This window comes from Aotus nancymaae, unplaced genomic scaffold, assembly GCF_030222135.1.
Source record: "Aotus nancymaae isolate 86718 unplaced genomic scaffold, 86718_ANA_hifiasm-v0.15.2.pri h1tg000020l, whole genome shotgun sequence".
Classification (NCBI taxonomy): Eukaryota; Metazoa; Chordata; class Mammalia; order Primates; family Aotidae; genus Aotus; species Aotus nancymaae.
Genome location: NW_026988432.1, coordinates 22,712,968 through 22,728,708, shown reverse-complemented (window position 1 = coordinate 22,728,708; position 15,741 = coordinate 22,712,968). Strand labels below are relative to the sequence as shown.

The window sequence follows — 15,741 nt, the reverse complement described above, 5'->3', positions numbered from 1 at the left end:
GCCTCAGCCCCCTGAGTAGCTGGGATTATAGACATGCACCACCACGCCCGGCTAATTTTGTATTTTTAGTAGAGACGGGGTTTCTTCATGTTGGTCAGGCTGGTCTCAAACTCCTGACCTCAGGTGATCCACCAGTCTCAGCCTCCCAAAATGCTGGGATTACACACATGAGCCATGACGCCCGGCGTATCTACTGTATTTTCAAATGCACGTGTGTATCAAATCATCTATTGTTTTCTTTTCATTTTTTTTTCTTGGAGACATTCCTACTGCAAGCCATCTCTTTGCCTCTCTTTAGGCCTGCTTCACACTTATGGCTCCGAAGAATTTATTTTACTGCCTTATGTTAGGCCTGCATTTTGGGGGTTTCATCTCTTCCTCTTTCTTGATTTATAAGCTTGTACGGGGAATGGTTACTTTAAACTGGCACACAGGATGTATATTTTTTAAGTTTTTGCATATCTGAAAATTTGTCAAGCTTGGCTGACAATTTGTCTTGGTATAAATTCTAAGTTCAAAATCATTTCATTTTAAAAATGTGAAGGCATTCAAAGAAACTTCTGGATTCATTATTTCTCTTGAGAAATCCAATGCAATTTTTTTCCTTTGTATGTGATCTGCTTTATGTTTCTGGAAGATGTTTTAGGTTTTTCTTTTTATTCCTGGGTTTCTTTTTATCTCAGAATAGTATATCTTGATGTGTTTAATTATTTGATTAATTTAAAATATTGTTCTCCTGGACGTTTAGTGGAACTTTTGATCCCCAAAGTTCATCATCTTCATTTCTGGTATTGTTTTTGTATTTGTTTCAAATTAGTGTTTTCATCCTTTTCTGCATAGAAAGAACTCTTTTCTAGAGCTTTTTGAGGTTTCCATTAGTCAGAATTTTTCCATTTTTTTTACTTCTGCAGTTTTTTGCTTTACTTTTCTTAAGATTTCTCAACTTAGTCTTCTACCCCATCTGTCAGTTTTTTGTAAATGTTGAGTATATTTTCAATTTCAAAAGATTCTTTTTCCTGTTTTGTATATAAATTTCTTTTTTATTCATTATCTCTAGGAGCAGGGTAAAAAGGCATGTGTTTAGTTCATCTTGTTGAACCACAAATTACTCTAGTTTACTTTCTCCAGAAAATAAACCTCCAGTCTCCTGGAAGCTGGATTGAGCAGATGGAGGAACTTATGGTTGGTTGATTGTGTGACAGTGGGGAAGGGAACTTTGGGTCCAAGCATTCCAATATACAGACGTCTAACCAAACCCCTGTGTTTACCCCACCACCTGGCCTCCTTCTATGCTGAGATTTCTGCCTCCTAGGCCTGAGCCTGCACAGGTTTTGCAGGAAGAATTGGCTTGCCTTTCATCCGTAATCCTCCCTGCAGGCATGCAGTGTATAGAATCTTCTGCTCTCCCAAATCAGTTACCACACTGCCATTTGATTTAGCTTCCTCCAAAATTAATTGCAAGTTTGTCTTTGTGGTTCAATAACATTTTAAACAATTTATTTATTCTTTTAATAAAGCAGCTTGAGGAGAGATGAAATACATGTGATAATTTTTCCATTTGTAACTACACATCTCCCCATGTACATTAAGGTTTACCTCAGTGCCATATTGATTGAACTAGACAGGTATTATGTATAGTTAAGTTGTACTACATAAACTCCAGCTACAGGAAGACCTTATTACTATTACTATCATGACAAACAGTGTTGTCACCTTGTTTTCACTGGATTTCCATGGTTTTTATTCTGCTCTACCTCTGGTTAAAGTGGCCTTCATGAAGTGGCCAAGCAACATTTCTCTTATGTCTTCCTACTCTTTTTCTTCCTTGGAACCCTGCTTCCCAGGGAAAGAAGTGTTCTACCATTCTCTGGTAGTGTCGCTATGTAACATGACTGGATCTGAGCCTTGGAACCACAAAGACAGGACTGTGTGTGGCAGGTCACTCCAGGAGGGCTCTCCCTACAATAGTTGGCCCTATAGAGCAGTAACATGCTTATGTAGAGAAATATGGCAAGGAAAGTCATCAATAAATGTGTGTGTGTTAGATTTTCTCATGGCAGGAACTTTTTCTAGAAGTTGTAGGGAGGTAGCACAATGCAGTGACCACTATGAGTTGAGCATTTAGGATTAATAGACCTGACTTCCACCTTTTGAACTTTTTCATTTTGGACAAATTTACTATGATTTTGTCAACCTCAGTTACCTCATTCTGAAAGTGGGGACAATAAATATAATAGATGCCTTGCCTGTTTCAAAGTAGTGTTGTGAAAGCCAAATGAGATGGTCTATGGGCAAAGGCTTTATAAACTCTATTGCATACAGGAAATAATAGCTATTAGGATTAATGTCAGTAGTGAACGCATTACCTAGGTAAAGAATATGGGTTATCATTGTATTGCACAGAGGATCGTTTTAAATCAATGTGTTAACAGTCGAGAAGGTTCAAGGTTCTCATGTTCTTTCTTTTATTTCTGTCTGGGTGCATGGACACACATTTGTTTATACTTAGATATTGCTGTTAAATGCAAAGTAGATTTATCATGAATATAGATTCCAAGCATACATACTTTGAAACTCTACAGTCCGAGTCTCATATATTTTATGTGGTAGATCTAAAATAATTTTTATGAACTGGATCTTACTTGGGGAGAATGGAGTAGATTAAGTGCTACCAAAATAATAAGTATAGCCAACACATTCATAGACTTTACTATGCCAGGCACGTTCTATGCACTTTCCTGATAGGAAGTCAGTCCCTCACAATAACACTATGAAGGCGTTATTATTACCCTTCTTTTCAACTTTCAAGATAACATTGAGGGAAATAAAATAGAACTTCTTTCATTGTTTCATAATAGGATAGACAGATTTTTATGAGACCAAAATGTTTAATATTCCCTTTGTCCACTACTTTGGTATTGTTTGTTTTGTTTGTTTCGGGTTTTGGTTTGGGCGATGCCTTTACTCCCTTCTACAAGAAATTCTCTCAGAGCTGATAACAGCAGTGCCTCCCAGATTGTCTCTAGGGCATCCAGTAAGAACCAAGTTAAGCAATTAAAATCCAAGCAGCCATTGGCATTTCATTGTTTACTAACATGAATGCAAGCCGCAGGTTTGGAACTTTTAAATTTTGTTCACAGAGGAGTAAATCGGTTGCTACTATCATGTACCCAACCTTGTATTCTTACCTTTACTACCAGTCTGTAAATTAGGGATGTCTGAATGTGTCTAAAATGTAATCACAAGACAGGCAGTCAGGACCTGTGCTTTGTGGATGAATCTAATGTGTTTAGAACAGGGCATAGCACATAGCAGGTGCTTGATAAATATTTGTTCAGTGCCTCTGTGTGCTCATTACCTTGCTTAGTGGTAAACTATTGATCTCTGAAGTGACTTCAGGAAGTGAATTACGGCTTAGGGAAGTGAATTAGGATGGTGTATACTGATTAATGCATTCATATGAACACATCCTAACTTTTAAAATATTAATTTCTTTCCAACGCCTTCTTTTATTTCCCGAGGCCATCCTCTGCTCCCCACTCTCAATCCCTCGCCTTCACTCCCCATAGTTAATGAGACACCCCCTCGGAGGAGACAACGCAGTGCCAGGGCTTCAGTTCTTCTCACAGCGCCCTGGGCTCTTTGAATGAGAGACATCAAAGGAAACACAGAAAAAAAAAGAATAAAAATGGGCTCGCTGCTAGGTATCGAAGCCCCACCACGTGGAGACTTCAACCCCGAGCGGAGTGTTTCTCACTGCAGCAGTTGAGTCACCAGCAAGACTTGCCTGAGGTGAGCTCCGCACATCCGCGTTGAGACTTGCAGACACGCCTTCTTCTCACACAAACCTTCCCCAGCCCCGCCGCCGCCGCGGACTCCGAGGGTGGTGCCACCAGCCCTGCCACTCGCAGTCCAGACGGGCAGGGGCTGCTGCGGACCGTCTGGCCTCGGACCCATCGCAGCCACAGGTTGGTGGAGATAAGGAGCTGTCCCCGTGCGGTCTCCCCGTGCCCTGTGGAGCAGATCCCGTCTCCCTGCTGGCGGTGGCGGTGGAGCCCGGGAGTTCCAGGGCTTGGGAAGGGGAACGAAGCCTCTCTGAAATCTGACACCTGCTCTCCCAGCGAGGAAACTTTGCAGGCTGGTGAGTTGGGAAGGCGGGCTATTGCTGCTGGAACGCGTTCCCACCCACCCGGGTGCTGCAGGGCCGGCCTGCGCTGTGGGAAGTGAGGCCTGTATGTGTTTGTGTGTGTGTGTGTGTGTGTGTGTGTGTGTGTGTGTGTGTGTGCACCTTCGATCACAGTTTGCAGCAGAAATCCTTGCAAAGAAGACAGTAGTGATATATGCTGCACGGATGGCATGGGCCAACTCGACCTGGCTCTCTTTGAGTGTTTGCTTATCAAACAGCTGGTTACCACCAAAAAAAAAAAAAAAAAGCAAAAAGAAAAGCAAACAACCTAGGCACAGCAATGTCAATTTCCTTTCATTTGCATCTCAACAAGCAACCAAAATAATGAATAAGAAAAAGCATGTATGATGATGTGCTTAAGTTTCATTCCAGGAAGAATGACTTAGTGAGGCAAGCCAGGAGAGTGATAAGACATTTGTTTGCACTTCCTTAAATGAAATAGCCAGAGACCTTAAGAGTACTTTCTGTTTTCCAATTTTTTACTCCGTTACTTTCGAATTCTGATCGAAGTGTCTCACCGGCTAGGGTATATGTGTGTGTGTGTGTTTGTTCAAGTGATCACAATAAATTTGCTTTCAAGACTTTCCCACCAAATGCAACGTTAATTAAGCCTCTGAAAACTACGGAAGTAGGTGTACTGTAAGCAGAAACTGTGTTCCTAGGAAAAAGCTGTATTTGGTTAGAGACTTCACACCTGTAACATGTTTTATGAGTTTTTTATGTCAAGATCTAAAGCCAAGGGTATGCGATTCCAGTTGTTTTAAACGGCACATCATTAAGACCAAAGTAATAACATATGGTTTCAGGGTTAACAACAAAATTATTATTTAATATAATACAGCTCTGAATTTTGATTTTGTTCTGTTTACATGGAAAATGTCTACAGTTCTCAGTATGTAGTTATATTCACACATATTCAGTAATATTATGTATAGAATATACAAGGTTTATGGTTATAAATTTTGAAAAGTTGATGGAAAAGATGGACTTAAGCATTATTGTAAACGCAGATATTTAAGTTTAGTGAATTTTCAAGCTGCCGTGAAGTTCATATTGCAGTGATGAAGTGAGAGACATACCTGTCATGTTCCATCACTCCTCAGTTGGTTATTTTTCATAGTTTCCTAGCATAATCCTCTACTCAGATGGGGTCAGCCCTCCTTGAAGGCAAAACGTGATTTCTATGGATGACCAAAAAGGGTAATTTTGACAGAAAGTTTAATATTAAGGGGCTTTTCTGTTTCAGAACTAACTACGGCCTCTCATACAGGGTTGCTATCAATGCTTTCGAAAGGAAAACAAAACATTGCAGATGAAACTGGATGAGCCTGTTCTCATAGTTGCCAAGAAGGAATAAAGGGAATCTGTTGAATGTAAGCAAACCACAGTTCCCCTTTCTCATAGGTCATTTCTGGAACAGACACGTTTGACCCAACAGGGAAGGTAACCCTAATGTAATTGATCTTGGTAGCAGATCAGTTGGTATGCCAGCTTACACTACAAGTATATGTTGTTTTCAGAATTGCTGTTCATTTATTTCACTGTTTCACTGGAAAAACGTAAGTTATCTAAAGGTCCAGGTGGTTCAGAATAGAAACCTGCTCTTTTCTCACCCTCACTCCTAGAAATTTTTGGTTAGGTTTTTGGTCTCTCAGATCAGTAGGGCATGAAATATAGAACAACTATTCATATAAAGCTCATCTCACAATTAATCCAGTCTCTTGAGCTGATTCATCAAGTCAGGTTGACCAATAGTTCAGCTCTTAAGCAAGTAATTGTAATGTTGAGATGCAGAGAAATGATTACAATAAAAATAGACAGGACAAACCAGGTGTTTCCCATGAAGAATACTTTCTAAAGATGGCTGCCAAAGGGGAATGATTTTTTAAAATTCATTATTAGGTATATATGGAACTTAAGTATATCCTATAAAAGTAGGAAGCAGCAACATCACTGTATATAATAACTAACATATTGTAAACCCCAAATGTGGAGTTGAGAGTATTACTTAATTTGTTTCACACCCTTTGCAATCATTATTCGTGTTCTCCAAACAGTAACCTCCCATTGGCACTCCTTAAATGAGACAAACTTGTTTAGATTGCCAATAAGGAGAGTAACACTCTGCTTATCCGATAGCCAAAATAAATCTTTAATAAATTTATTCTTTTAAACTAAACAACTGCTCAATATATGGAGATAAATAATTAATAAGTTGCATGTTCATTTATTCAGCAAATATTTGTTAAGAGTGTCAGACACTGTTCTGGGCTCTACGTGGATAGAAGTGGATAAAGATTCCTGACCTTATAGAGCTTGTCATTTACCAGGAAGATAAAAACCAAACAAGATAAGCAGGCTGAGTCTATGGCACATTGGAGAAAGGTGCTAAGCAGAGAGAATAAAGCTGAGGAGGCATGCAGAAAGTGTCAGTGGCCAGGGTCTGGGAGGACTGAAATTCTAGATCAGATGCCCAGGAAAAGCCTCACTGAGATGATGATATTTTAATATCGATCTGAGGCAAGTTAGATGTGGATATCCACACATCCACACTGAGGAAGAGCATTATAGATTGAAGGAACAGGGAGCAGTTTGCTGACATCTTTCAGGTACAGCAAAGAAACCCATGCACCTGGCACAAAGGGAGTGAGGTGGGGGTGGCAAGAAATGGGGGAGAGGGGATAATGGGGACAGATCTTGGAGGGCTTTGAAGGTCCTGATAAACATGTTGACCTTTGGTTTTTATTCCAAGTAAAATGACAAAACACTATGATTTAGACATAGCCCGTTGAACATTTTTCAACAAATACTTACTGAGCATACTATGAACTTTAATATTCTTCTAAGCACTGTGGATAACAACAGAGGTTAGTGAGACATACCAGGCCTTTGATGTCATAGACATTATATCTAGGGTTTGGAGACAGACATATAAGTAAATAAACAAATGAGTAATTCTGGAACTTTTGGTGCAATTAAGAAAAAAAAATGTTAAAGGGTAATATAATGAGTGATTTTTTTTTTTTTTTTTTTTTTTTAAGATGGAGTCTTGCTCTGTTGCCAGGTTGGAATGCTGCAGGCGCACACCACCACGCCCAGTTAATTTTTGCATCCTTAGTAGAGGCAGGATTTCGCAGTGTTGGCCAGGATGGTCTTGATCTCCTGACCTCATGATCCTCCAGCCTCGGCCTCCCAAAGTTCTGGGATTATAGGCGTGAGCCACTGTGCCCAACCAGGCAATCTTTTTAAAAGATCACTCGAGCTTCCCTGCAAAGACTAAGTCACTGGATGACCAGGGTAGAAGAGAGTCCATTTAGGAGGCTATTCCAGTAGACTAGCTATGACAGTGGCATAGATTAGTGTCAGAACAATGGCCCCAGAGAGAAGTAGATAGATTCAGGAAAAATTTAAGGCAGAGCTGACAGAACTTGCTAATGAATTGGATAAAGGTGGAAGTGAAAAAAAGAAAGAACCTAAATGATCAACAGGATTCCTACTGAGATACAGGGTAGACAGTAAAGTCATTTCTTAAGATGGATAAAACTAGGGAAGAACTATTTTAATGGGAAATGAAGACTTTCTGGCTGGGTGCGGTGGCTCACACCTATAATTCCAGCACTTTGGGAGGCTGAGACGGGCAGATCACGAGGTCAGGAGATCAAGACCATCCTAACTAACATGGTGAAACTCTGTCTCTACTAAAAATACAAAAATTAGCCAGGCGTGGTGGCACATGCCTGAAGTCCCAGCTACTTGGGAGGCTGAGGCAGGAAAACCAGTTGAACCTGGGAGGCAGAAGTTGCTGTGAGCTGAAATCATGACACTGCACTCCAGCCTGGGTGACAGAGTGAGACCTTTTGAAGTGGTTTTCAGTATCCAAGTGGAGTTATCAACTTGGGCTTTTGCATATATGAATCTGGAGCACCTAGAGAACATCATAGCTGAATATAGAAGTTTGAGAGGCAAGTGCCTATGGATACTATTTACAGTGATAGCCTTGAGGACATAAGTCAGAGAGAGATTACAGAGAAAAAATGGGAGCCTGAGGATGCAGCTCTGGCTTATTCTGACATGTGAGACCTTGGATGGGAGGAGTCAGTGAAAAGCCAGTCAAGTGAAAGGTAAACTGGAAGAGAGTGTCATCATGAACCTAAGCCAGGGTGTTTTTTTTAAAGAAGGATGGAAGGATGGAGTCAGTAGTGTCAGACATGGCCAAAATAAACAGTGAGATGAGGACAGGGAAGTGATGATTGTATGTGGCATTGTGGAATCATTGGCAGCTTGGGAAAGAGATGGAGTTTTCAAAATAAAATTTTCAGAAAAACTAACTTCAAAAAATTCTGAAATTATGGCATTTCACCTAATCCTAAAGAGGAATCGGAAAGAAAGAGGCTGCCAGAAAAACTCATCAGGCTACACAGAAGCTCTAATAAATTCAGTTTTTTAAAAATGACTTATAGAACAGATGAATAAAGGAAGTATATAATTAGAAATACTTATGAAGCTATTGTCTGAGCTGTATGCATAGCTTGAAGAAAAGTAATACACAGTGAGTTGAAGCTTGGGAAAAAAAGTGCTCAGGCGAGCAAAAGATTATTTTCACGTTGTTTGGAACAAAGCAGTGAATATAGAAGGGTCATCTTCCTACATCCTGGTGAATGTGAGAGAAAGTGGAATTACTCAATTTCTATTTGAAGTCCCTCTTCTTTCTCCCTTCCCTCCCCTTCCTTCCCCTCCCCTCCCCTCCCCTCTTTTTTTTTTTTTTTTTGACAGTTTCTGTTGCCCAGGCTGGAGTGCAGTGGCTCAATCTCAGCTCACTGCAACCTCCGCCTCCTGGGTTCAAGCCATTCTCGCACCTCAGCCTCCCAAGTAGCTGAGATTACAGGCATGTGCCACCATGCCAGGCTAATTTTTGTATTTTTAGTAGAGATGGAGTTTCACCATGTTGGCTAGGCTGGTCTTGAACTGCTGACCTCAGGTAACCCACCCACCTTGGCCTCCCACAGTGCTGGGATTACAGGTGAGAGCCACTGCACCTGGCCATGAGTCCCTCTTCTTGCTATATAAAAGAAAATAGTGTTCAAAATGGAAGGTCTAGGCAACATCAAAAGAAAATTAAGATCAAAGAAAATTGAGAAGTTATTGTGACTGTAAATAACTTCTTTAAATGAAAAAGACTAATGGTGGAAGTGGTCAAGAGGGCCTCTGTGAGGAAAGGGCATTTCAGTTGAGACATAAAGATTCCCTGGTTGCCAGGTAAGTGAAGGGGTTGAGAAAGAACAAACCAAATGGTGCAAAAGGATTTGTTAAATTCTTAACTGGGAAAGAGTATGGAGCGTTCAAGAAACTGAGAAAAGGAGTTTGGAGAATGGAAAGCAGGTGGCAGAGAGAGACACAAGGTGAATCTAGACACCAATGGGAAAGTCATTGCAGAAACTAGACAAGACCAAGGACGATCAGGAAGTGCAGCAACATAAAACTTACTTGTCAGAAGTGTTATAGAGATGGCTTCTTCTGGGAGGTTGAATTATCAACCCTCAAGCTCTCATCCAAAGCTGTAATCCAACAAATAAAGAACACAATTTGTTTAATATTTGATAATGTATGCTAGATTTTTTAAATTAAGAATCGACAGTGGGCCAGGCGCGGTGACTCACACCTGTAATCCCAGCACTTGGTAGGCCAAGGCAGGCAGATTATGAGGTCAAGAGATCGAGACCTTCCTGGTCAACATGGTGAAACCCTGTCTCTACTAAAAATACAAAAATTAGTGGGACATGGTGGTGCACGCCTGTAGTCCCAGCTACTCGGGTGGCTGAAGCAGGAAAATCCCATGAACGTGGGAGGTAGAGGTTGCAATGAGCCGAGATCACACCACTGCACTCCAGCCTGGTGATAGAGTGAGACTCTGTCTCAAAAAAAAAAAAAAAAAATTGATAGTGAAGGTTTAGCTATAAAATATAAAACAGATCACAGTAAATTAAGTAGTAGCTGCCATAGAAAGCATATGTTTAATATCCAGAAAAGCAGGAAAAGCATTTCTAACATTTCTAACAATACGTAGCTACAGCTATATTCAAGGATACCAAGACCCACTCACATAATTTTGGGAACAGTTTCATAGAGAGGAGAGATAGAATTCATATATTGGGATTTAAATCAAACCAGTAGGAAGTCTATTATAAGTCAAATATTGCTAGTGTTGAGTAGCTTATAACTTAAGGCATTCAGTCTCCTTAAAGACCTTGATTTTCTCCTGTGTAAAATAAAAGGTATGAGTTGATCATTTTAACATCCCTACTGTTCAGCTCTAAACTCGAGTAACGCATAATTCTTGTTTTATATTTACCTTCTTCCTTCTTTCCTTCTTTTGTCTTTTCTTCCTTCCATTTATGTATCTATCCCTCTAGATAGATGATAGGTAGATGATTGATAGGTAGCCTTAGATCTATCTAAGATTATCTTTATGCTGTACATAAATCTGTATGTATAAGTATACATGTGTGTGTGTATGCTTATATGTAAACATGGAAGAGATAGAAACATGAATTCTGTGAACATATGAACATATGAATTTTTCCTCTCTACAGGGAAAATTTTTAAAAGTTTAGGGAAAAAATGCAAGACTTCATTTTAGTCCTCTTTCTGGCTTCATTCTAGCACATCAATTTATTTTCAATCATGGTGAACTTTGGGTCAACCTAATCTGTTTTCTTCTTCTCTCCTTGCTCAGAAAAAACAATGAGATTATGTATTAAATCTGACCTGAGGGATACACCAGCACAATAATAATTAGAAAAAGCAAAATCAGCTTGCCCAATCTAACTTAGGCAAGGTAATCAGAGCCTGAGAAGTTCCTTAAATGAATTATTCAGTTCTTATGGTCTGTTATTCAAAATATATTATTTTCACAAACAAAATGTACTGTTGATAAATGTTCCTGTACATATCTAAATATTAAACATGCAAAATGAAATTAGATTTTTCAGAAGGAATGAGAAACTAGTTATGTCTTAGTGCTTTTGAAAAAAAAGTAGACACTTTTTCTAATATAAAGAGGTGCCACATACTGACTCAGGTGCCTCCTTGGAGTAACTTAAGCCTCTGATCTTCTGGAACTTTCTCCCAAATGCTGCAAAGTACAGGAGCAATGCAACCTGTTTGCTAATTATTAATTCTTTCAACTAAAGATACATATCACAACTAACTATATGGAAACTGCCATTCCCAGTCCCTATACCTATCCCTCTCCCACTCAATCTCTGATCTTAATCTTCCTAAGGTTAGTAATACCTATTCTCAAATGCTGCCTCTCAAAGTTTGGAAGGAAAAGCTTCTATTAGGAGGAAACTTGGGGGAAAAAAAAAGCTGTAATGAAAATATTCTCATATTTATAACTGAGGGTTAAAACATAATAAAACAGGCTTAAATAAATAGGGCATCACATTTGAAAGGCCTATTCTTTAATCTTCTTTGGAAATGAGATGCTAGTTGATGAAGCCTGCATAGGAGTAATAGCGATAAAACTAAGTGAGCAACTTTGTGTTTGCTTTTCTCTGGGGACTTCACTAGACCATCATCAGGTGCTACTTATTTTGAAATTGGCCTACACAATCTCCCCAGATATCCTTTGCTATGTTTCATTTTTTCACTTACCTACTAGGAAAACCAAGCAAACAAAAGTAAAAGGTACTCAGCAAGTACTCATTAGTATTGTTTTCGAACACCCTTAATTTGGGTGCCCTCAGGAATGTATGCACTTGAGAATTTATTCATCTGTGATTACAGAAAAGCTTATATTTAGATGAAGGTGAGGAGGAGATGAGAAATGAAGGATAAAGACAAAACATACTGATCGCTATGTGCAGGTACACCAGCCTGCAGGCTCTGTGTCCTCTACAGACTTGGAGAAACCTTGCTGGGCACCTGTTTCCTGTGCAAGCTCTGAGGAAGTCATAAAATTCTACATTGTGGTTTTCTTTGAAAAATAATTAAATAATGATAACTGAGTTGCTCTGAAGAGGAATTTGCCTCAAATTATATTGTTATTCTGGTTCCCAGCAGTTCTCCTTAGCAAGTGTACTTTCCATGGTTCTGATTCCTTTCAGTTTTCACCCTTTCAAAGTTCACTTTGACTTTATGTATGAGGCCAGAGACCTAGAAACCAGTTTCCGCTTCTTCAGTTCTATAAGGTGTTAGATGCGAGCCATTTTAGTAAAACAAAGCCTTCAAGGTCTAAGTCGTCTAGAGCAGTAAGGTTGATTCCTGAAATCAATATTGTAAATATTGAGACACATGAGGGTATATGAGCTTGGCAACTTGAGAACAGAGAACTAACTCAAAATAGAAAAGGAACAATTTAAATTCATAAATATTAACTATATGTTTAAAGAAAGATATTCTGTTAGCATTGCAATATTTTATAACCAGTAGAAATATTTTGTCTTATTTTTCAGGAATCATGTTTTCTAAAAGTGTGTAGAAATTGGAATCAGAGGATTTAAAAATAGCTCAAAACTGCTTTCTAATTGGTGTTTTTCACAGTAAACATGCATTGTGCATAGTTACTCAATCTGAAAGGTGATAGCAAGACATCCAAGAATTAATGATATTCTTCAAGGAGCAAAATTTCTCCCTGTTGTAGGACATTATAAACATTAGGAAAAATGTTAAATTGGTTTAAGTTGATGATTTTATTACAACAAAAGACCTGCTCACCATGTTAAACCTGACAATAGTAATTTAATCTCTGGTATAATTTTTCTCTGTCTGAAATTTTGCTTAAAACATTCATTAAGTGCCTACTATGTGTCAGGTCATGTTAGGTACCTTAGTTGTGATGGTCAGTAAGAGATAGTTCCTGCTCTTAAAGAACTTAGAATCTAGTAAAATAGAGAGTTACATGAGCACATAATTTTAATGTAACTTGATGAGGTTTCAGTTAGTGGTTTGAAGGCAATATTATGGTAATTAAGAGGAAGATAAATTTAAGGAGGTTAAAACTATAGCGAGATCAGTGAGGAGTGGGAAATAAAAAAGATCTGAAATTGTAAAGTTGGAGAAGATAAGTTACATTAATATTAAAAAAATTATTAGCAAGAGTGGGCATTAACCAGACATTGGGGGAAAGGAGAAATTATTACAAAGTCTAAATTTCTGGCTTTACTAAAGTAATAGAGGATAAATAGTGGTCCCCAAAATTGAAATCAGGCATAGAAAAGGTAAGTCAGTTTAGGGGAGGAAGAATTACTGCACTTGAGGTACCTGTAGTTATTCAGTTGCATATGCTCAAGAAAATGACTCTTGAAATGTAGACCTCTCAGGAGAGGTCAGGCTGGTGATAATGATTGGGAAGTACTTGCATGCAGGTGATCTCCAAAAACTGGAAACCATCATTCTCAGCAAACTGACACAAGAACAGAAAACCAAACACCACATGTTCTCACTTATAAGTGGGAGTTGAACAATGAGGACACATGGACACAGGGAGGGAAACATCATACCCTGGGCCTGTCAGGGGGTGGGGAAATAGGGGAGGGATAGCATTAGGAGAAATACATAAGTATATGATGGGGTGATGGATGCAGCAAACCACCATGGCATGTGTATACCTGTGTAACAAACCTGCATGTTCTGCACATGTACCCCAGAACTTAAAGTATAAATAATAATAATAATGATAATCTACTAAGAAAAATCTACAAGGCCAAATGCTATCTGTCAAGGAGGTCCTGGAAAGAAAGAGGAGGAGTAGCCATAAGAGAGGACTAATGATTTCCTTTGTTTTCTGCAAGTACTACTACACTGCATTGGCTAATAAAGACATTTAAGTTCTGGAAGGACTTAGGGAAAATTTAAGGTTATGTATAATTATATGTGTGTGCGTGTATATATATATGTAGGTTTGTATTATTAAAATCATTGTAGTTGTTGTTAAATTGGAAGGGCATAATAAATATGTCTGTAGCTTCTATGGAGCAATCACCAAGTAATGTTTCCTTTACGTTTAATTCTTTTCACCTACGTTCTCTCCCAACCCAGCCTGTGAAAAATAACAAACCATGTCTCAATTAGAAAATGTTCTAATGCTAGAGAATGGGAACCCAACTGATACCTTAAGTGGTTGAATCAAATGATTCTGGCTCATTAATATCATGCTCTAATAAATGGTGCCCAGCCAATGTTAATTTAAGTGCAAATTAACTTCCATTCTCTTTATTTTACTTAATAGCTTGGTTCTACCTCTGCTGTGACTAAATTGATGACACTTTTATCCTCAAGACCTACTTACCAAAGCATAACAAAATATATCTTGGTGTTCTAAAAAAATTAAAGAATAATTGTCTAGTTGTGTAGATTCCTATAATATGAAAATATTGTCAAGAAATTGACTTGAAAAACATGTCAAAGGATTTACTAAATTTAAGGAAAGTTATCTTGTCTCTTCTACCTCTTCTTCTCTACCCCCATCTTCATCTCCATGTTAATACTTTTTTCCAGTTCACTGTTTAAAAAAGTTTGGGGAATATTCTATTACACTTATAAAAATTATTTAAAACACCATCTGGCTGCTTCACACTCTCCATCACAAATCTTTCTGACTATTAAGTAATTAGCATAAGAACACATTGCATGCCTACTTGTTCAATTGAGATGTTCTCTGTGTTCCTTCTGGATTTCAGGTGTATAACACTTTCTTTGTTATGGATGCATCATTTGAGACATCTAGTTCTGAACAAATATGTTTTTCATAAACGCTCCTTATAATACACCAATATCCCAGTTCTTTCTGTTCTGGTGATCATAGATGGAGAGCATTTAAATGACTCATGTATGAGTTAGACACATAATCCATACCTACAAATATTCCAAGCAAGATTTCTGATTGCACTCTTGTGGACTTTAATCCTTTCGGTATTTTTGTTACTTAAGCATTTGGCTACTTACGGTATTCACTAACCTAGTATCCAACTGCAAATCTATACTACCCTTTTCTGTAAATTGATCAAAATTTCATTCTTTTGGGAAATATCAGTATGTTTTTTCTTGTGTTTTGATTGTAAGTAAGCTAACATTGTAGGGACAAATCTCTTGTTTTGTCAAGAGTATATGGACTTATACAAGATAGTAATAATAAATATGGGTAAAAGACACAAATATTGCTGGAAAAAAGTCCTCCTACCACTTATGATGAACATTTGTGAATCATTTTAAATGATGACTATTTAACATGGTTATCCAGGGTGAAAATGTGCATTGATGTTAAACCCGTGACTAAAGACTGAAGATAAGCATCCTCATTTTCGGCTTTGAACTATTATCACCAAAAGCATACACTCGTTGAATATAACAGTGTTCAAGTCTAGGCTATTGTGTAAGAAATTAAAAAGTTTAGTAATTTTGATTTTAATGGGAACAGTTTTGCAAATTCCATTTTTTCTTACTACTGCTTTCTCTTTGGAATAAGTTTTTACATACAACTTGTTAAGATTTCAGGACCTTTGTGCAGTAAATATGCACAGCATGAAAAAGATGAAAGAGACTTAAAGTAAACA

General features: G+C 38.3%; 1 protein-coding gene across 4 annotated transcripts in view; it reads left to right on the top strand.

Moving 5' to 3' along the window:
• Window positions 1–15,741, top strand: part of RAB27B (RAB27B, member RAS oncogene family) — a 183,523-nt gene that overhangs the window by 109,672 nt on the left and 58,110 nt on the right. The window contains exon 1 of one of the 4 annotated variants that reach the window (XM_012464268.2): window positions 3,967–4,141. The exons of 2 other annotated variants lie outside the window; for them this stretch is intronic. The gene's annotated coding sequence lies outside the window, so the exon portion shown is untranslated. Of the gene's footprint in view, window positions 1–3,966; window positions 4,142–5,538; window positions 5,560–15,741 lie in introns of those variants that run through there. One more of the 4 variants, XM_064379147.1, reaches the window with a different exon arrangement.